Genomic DNA, 6,000 nt, shown 5'->3' with positions numbered 1-6,000 from the left:
ACACATGTTAGCACGTATTGATCTATTGCTCATTAGTGGACGAAACGATCATCAACCATGATGATCAATGTTGATGAAAGGATCCATCATCAACAATGATCATTATCGGTAATGATCGGATCCATCACTAATAGTCATGATCACAGGTGAAGATTGTACTCTCTTTATATCTAAGCACTTAATTTTTCCTTTCTGATGATGATGTTAATATGCATGAAAATATTCGGCTTGATGTGTTTAGATCTAAGCCCCCTTATTTTTCATTGGTAAATATATATATATATATATATATATATATATATATATATATATATATATATATATATATATATATAAACTTAGTACTTAGATACTCCCTATACACAAATAAAGGTTGTGCATAACCTGAGTGGGAGTTTATTCTCCTACACCAAATGATACATGCAACCATGTAATGGAAGGTTGCGCGTTATATAAATTTATTCTTATAAAAGCATTAAATCTCATCTTAATTAGAGAACTTGATTGTTCTACACCGCCCATTCGGGTATGTGGACTTTCAGATCTCATTAAGATGTGTTAACTGCTTTTATACTTTGAAATTTTATATAACACGTAGAAATGCTGATGATTAGTGTCAATACCTTAGATCATAGCTAAGTAGTGATACTCATGCAATGTAGATATGGCCACCAAAGCATTAATCGCTGAACAACTAAAAGGACAATATTTCGACAGCAACAACTATGAAGACTGGTCCCGCGCAGTGCGATGCCTTCTAGACGAGGACGACATATCTCACACACTCGATGTAGTTCAAGAGGAACCCATCCTGGCTGAAAACGAAAATTTACAAGAACATAGGGTTGCGATGACTCGCTATAATAAGTGGCGAAAACAAAATCGTTCAGCCCGTAATGTCCTTCTTAGCACTATGCACAAAGAACTCATACCTACGTATGAAGTGCATGAAACCGTCAAGGGAATCTGGGAAGCACTGACAGATGTCTATGCGCAGAAGTCAGATGCGAGAGTTAGGGCAATGGAATTGAAATTCCAGGAGTATAGGATGCCTGTCGGCTGTCCCATCAAAGATCATATTCGTAAGATGAAGCAAATGATAGGTGCCCTTAGGAATGTTGGGTGCAAATTGACTGAAAATCAGAAGATTATAGCCATGCACCGTTCCTTGCCTGAATCTTGGGCCCAAATCAAAAGAATTCTGAACCATACTGATTCAATCACTACGTTCAGAGACTTTTGTGGCCACTTGGTACGTGAGGTTGAAATGAATGCAATTTAGTCAGGTTCGGCCAAGGCCTTTGTAACAAAGACCCATAAGCGAAAAGCTAATAATAAATGTTCAAAGCTCGCAAGAAGGCGAAGAAGAATAATCAAGAACAGAATACCACAACACCTGCTCCAAATCTCAAGAAGGGGAATGGAAAGAAGAAGCAGAAAAAGATAAAAATAATCTGCTCTCTGTGAAAATTTCGGCCATTATGCTAAGCAGTGTGCCCACAAAAAGACGGTAATTTCTCAGTCACAAGATACTTTGTATGTAGGCGTTTGTTCAGAAATTCTTTCCGTTGATTCTATATCTAACAAGTGGATTTTGGATTCAGGCGCAACAAAGCACGTGACATAGAGTCGTCGAAGACTCGAGGAATTTCAGCCTGTAGCCAAAGGAAGTTACAAGCTGTACATGGGCAATAACGCTGTTGAAGACATACTAGGGATTGGCATTCTACATCTCCGTACGCGCATAGGGCAAACAATAATCCTTCGTGATACTCTTTTTGCACCGGGGATGCGTCGGAATTTAATTTCTGTTTCTAGGTTATTATTTGATGGTTTTGATATTCGATTTTCTAGGACTAGAGTTTCTTTGAGACAGAATAACCTCATCTTTGCATGGAAAAATTTAATTTCAGATTTATTTATTCTAGACATAGATTGTGATAATGCCCATCTTGCTTTATCTGTTATGTCGAATAAAAATATAGTATCTGAATCTCAAAAATGGCACGCGAGGTTAGGTCATATCAGAAAGGATCGTATGACAAGACTAGTACGTTCTGGTCTGTTAGACTCTTTATCCAAAGTTGATTTGCCATTTTGTGAACATTGTGTGTCCGGGAAGACATCGAAGAAACCATTTCCCAAAGCGGCTAGGTCTAAGAGCATACTAGAGATAATCCATTCAGATATCTGTGGACTCTTTAATGTACATGCCAGAAACGGATGTCAATACTTTGTCACTTTCATTGACGATTACTCGCGCTATGGATATGTGTATCTCATCTCACACAAATCTGAGGTTTTTGATTGTTTTCTTAAATATAAAGCTGAGGTGAAAAATCAGCTTGAGAAAAAGATTAAAATCCTTCGATCTGATAGAGGTGACGAGTATACATCTGAAACGTTTAAATTATATTGTGAAAACGTTAGAATTGTTCGGCGGTACACAATGGCTTACACTCCACAACAAAACGGTGTTGCAGAGAGAAGGAATAGAACACTATTGGACATGGTTAGATCGATGATGGCACAAGACAATCTCTCTACCATATTCTGGGGAGACGCACTGTTAACAGCCATCTACGTCCTTAATAGAGTCCCATCCAAATTCATTCCTAAGACTCCATATGAGATGTGGTCTAGGAGGTCTCCTTCTTTAGCCCGCCTATGCCCTTGGGGATCATTGGCATATGTTTTGCTACCTACTCAACATAGAGGTAAACTTGATAGTAAAACTATTGAATGCGTGTTCATTAGGTACCCTATGCATTCAAAGGGATACGTTCTAGTTTATGAGGACCATGGACGATGGATTGAGATAGAATTCGGAGACGTGACCTTCGTTGACGATAGATACCCAAGCCGAATGAAGCAAAAGATTCCAATAGAACTTTTTGAAATACCCGATGTATCTCAGGAGAGTGGGAGTTCTGCTCCTCAAGATGAAGATGCTCCTATAGTTCACCAGGACAGTGGGAGGACATCTCAGCAGGCTCCTGAGTTACGTCAAAGCGAAAGAGGATTGATTCCCCGAAGATACTTCGATATTGAGGGGCAAACATTCTCTTGCGTTGCAGTTGATGATGATGAACCTGATTCATATCAAGATGCATTATTATCTTCTAACTCGGCCGATTGGGTAAATGCTATGGACGAAGAGATCGCCTCCATGGAGAAGAATAAAGTCTGGGAACTTGTTGATCTACCTTCCAATCGTAAAGCGATAGGTAATAAATGCGTACTTAAGATCAAAAGAAAGGCAAATGGTACAGTGGACAAGTATAAAGCACGATTAGTTGTTAAAGGTTTTACACAGCAAGAAGACATTGATTACGAGGAGACCTTTTCACCTGTTGCAAAGTTCTCCTCAATCCGCATGATCTTGTCCATTGTCGCAAGTTTAAACTTAGAGTTATATTAGATGGATGTAAAGACCGCATTCTTAAATGGTGACTTGGATGAAGAGATATACATGCAATAGCCCATGGGTTATGTGGACAAAAAACATCCAAAGAAAGTCTGCAAGTTGTTAAAATTTATCTATGGGCTGAAGCAATCTTCAAGACAGTGGTACATGAGGTTCCACTTGGCCATCACCACTTTTGGATTCACGATGAGTGAAGAAGATCATTGTGTATACATAAAACGGTCTGGAAGATCTTTTCTGATACTATCTCTATATGTAGACGATATCCTGTTAGCTGGTAATGACATGCAATTGTTAATATTGACTAAAGATTGCTATTATCGAACTTTGAGATGAAAGACCTCGGTGAAGCCAACTTTATTTTTGGGGTAAAAATCATCAGGGATCGCCCTAAGAAATTTTTAGGCTTGTCTCAAGCAACCTATATACAAAAGATCTTAGAGCGGTTTAGGATGAAAAATTCAAAAGCTGTTGAAACCCCTATGGATAAAGCTACCAAGCTAGACAGGAAATCGTGTCCCCAGACTGAAGCCGAGAAATTGGCTATGTCCTCAGTACCTTATGCAAGTGCAGTAGGGAGCTTAATGTATGCTATGCTTTGCACCAGACCGGATATTAGCTATGCAGTTGGCATAGTCAGCCGTTATCAGAGTAACCCGGGACAGTCTCATTGGCAAGCCGTCAAACGTATATTCCGCTATCTTAGAGGAACAAAAGACCTAATGTTGTGTTATGAAGGCACAAGCCTCGAGCTCAAAGGATATTCAGATGTTGCTTGGGGTAATGACGCCGACGAGGGAAAGTCTACTTCAGGATATGTATTCTTACTCGGAGGAGGAGCTATCTCATGGTCGAGTAAGAAACAGACATCCACAGCTCTTTCATCTATGGAGGCCGAGTACATTGCATGTTGTGCTGCAGTTCAGGAGTGTGTATGGGTTCGCAGATTTCTAATGAGTCTGGGTATTATACCGAGTGTTCGCCAGCCTATATCGCTGAAGATAGACAATACTTCTGCCATTGACTTGGCTAAGGACCCTAAACACCACCAGAAATCTAAGCACATTGAGATCAAGTATCATTACGTCCATGATCAAGTGAGAGATAAGAAGGTTGCCCTCAGCTACATTCCTACTATTGAAATGATGGCTGATCCCATGACGAATCTTATAGCTAGAGATCTATTTCAAGTTCACGTCAAGCAGATGGGATTGAGGAAAGCTTGACTGATGTACTTGTTTTGTAGTACCTTTGATCTTTCATTAATGAATATTATATTCCTTTTTTATTCAGTATTGAACACTAATATAACTAGGTATGAAGATCATCAACATTTACCTTGAAATCATGTAGGATTTCTATTTTTTGTCGGCAGGCCAGTCACCCACTCGCACGGGTTGACCAACCTTGAATGTACAAGAGAGGTATATTTGGGGCTATGTTTATACATTGAGGTATGAACTTTCCTTTATTGTGAATAATAAAGGATGAGGATATGAGTGAGTCGTATCCGCCTACAATCTTATAAAGATTGAAGATGAGACTGATAAATTCGAATAATATAATCGCACCATTCCGTTACATGCGATCAATGTTATGGCCTGAAATTAAAGCTAGGTTATGAGGTTATGAGATGAGTCGTACCTTATGTAGAATGACCTGAGTATTGTAGACCCGACATTCACCTAGTATTGTCTACTTTACGACGTGGATTGTAGTCACGTGCTGGGACCTATTACTTACAGATTGCTTTGATTCGATTTAATCATTGCAACGTGCGAGTAGCCAGTCCCGTAGGTGACTCTTTGTGTCCTTAACTACCCTCCTCTTGTGTATATGAGGATGAGATTGAGTGTTGCTACTTTAGTGTACTATGAAGAAAGGTCCTTGATTGGCCAGACTCAGTTACGCTAGGAAAACAGCTTGATTAATTCCAAATTACACATTTGCGTGGGGAAGATCCCGTGACAGCTACACCAAGTTTCTAGAACTATAAATACGCACTTGAAGACTTATCCGCCGGCAGTATCGAGTTGTTTTTATTATACTTTTGCAAACAGTATTTTTCTTAAAAAGTATATCTATATATATTATATATGGATATATATAATATATATAGATATATATTATATATATCCATATATAATATATATAGATATATATAAGTATTGCTTTGAATTGGTTTTATTCAAAGTTTGTGAAAAATCAAGTTTTCATAATAACTCGATAAGTTGGATAAGTGCGTATGTTGGCCGAGTACTCAAGGTCGGGAGTTAACTCCATCCGGTGTGGTCATGCGGACTAGGACAGACATTGCAAAACTTGGGTTATTGAGTACTAGTCAGGTGGTCACTTAGTACTTAAGCACCTGTGAGAAGATTATGGTGATCCAGCTGGTCCCACGCCTCTGATTCTTTTGATCGCGATGTTTGGTTTTTGATTGTTATTAGGCAAGTTAGATGGACAAATCTTTTGTGCCTATCCCACAATGTGATTGAGTGGAAGATGTTGGACGTAGGCCAGTGGGGCCCACTGGTGAGCAATCACTAGTGGGTGGGTCCCACATGTTTAGC

Source organism: Magnolia sinica, chromosome 14 (assembly GCF_029962835.1).
Source record: "Magnolia sinica isolate HGM2019 chromosome 14, MsV1, whole genome shotgun sequence".
Taxonomy (NCBI): domain Eukaryota; kingdom Viridiplantae; phylum Streptophyta; class Magnoliopsida; order Magnoliales; family Magnoliaceae; genus Magnolia; species Magnolia sinica.
The sequence above is the reverse complement of the archived record's forward strand: the minus strand, read 5'-3'. Positions refer to the sequence as shown.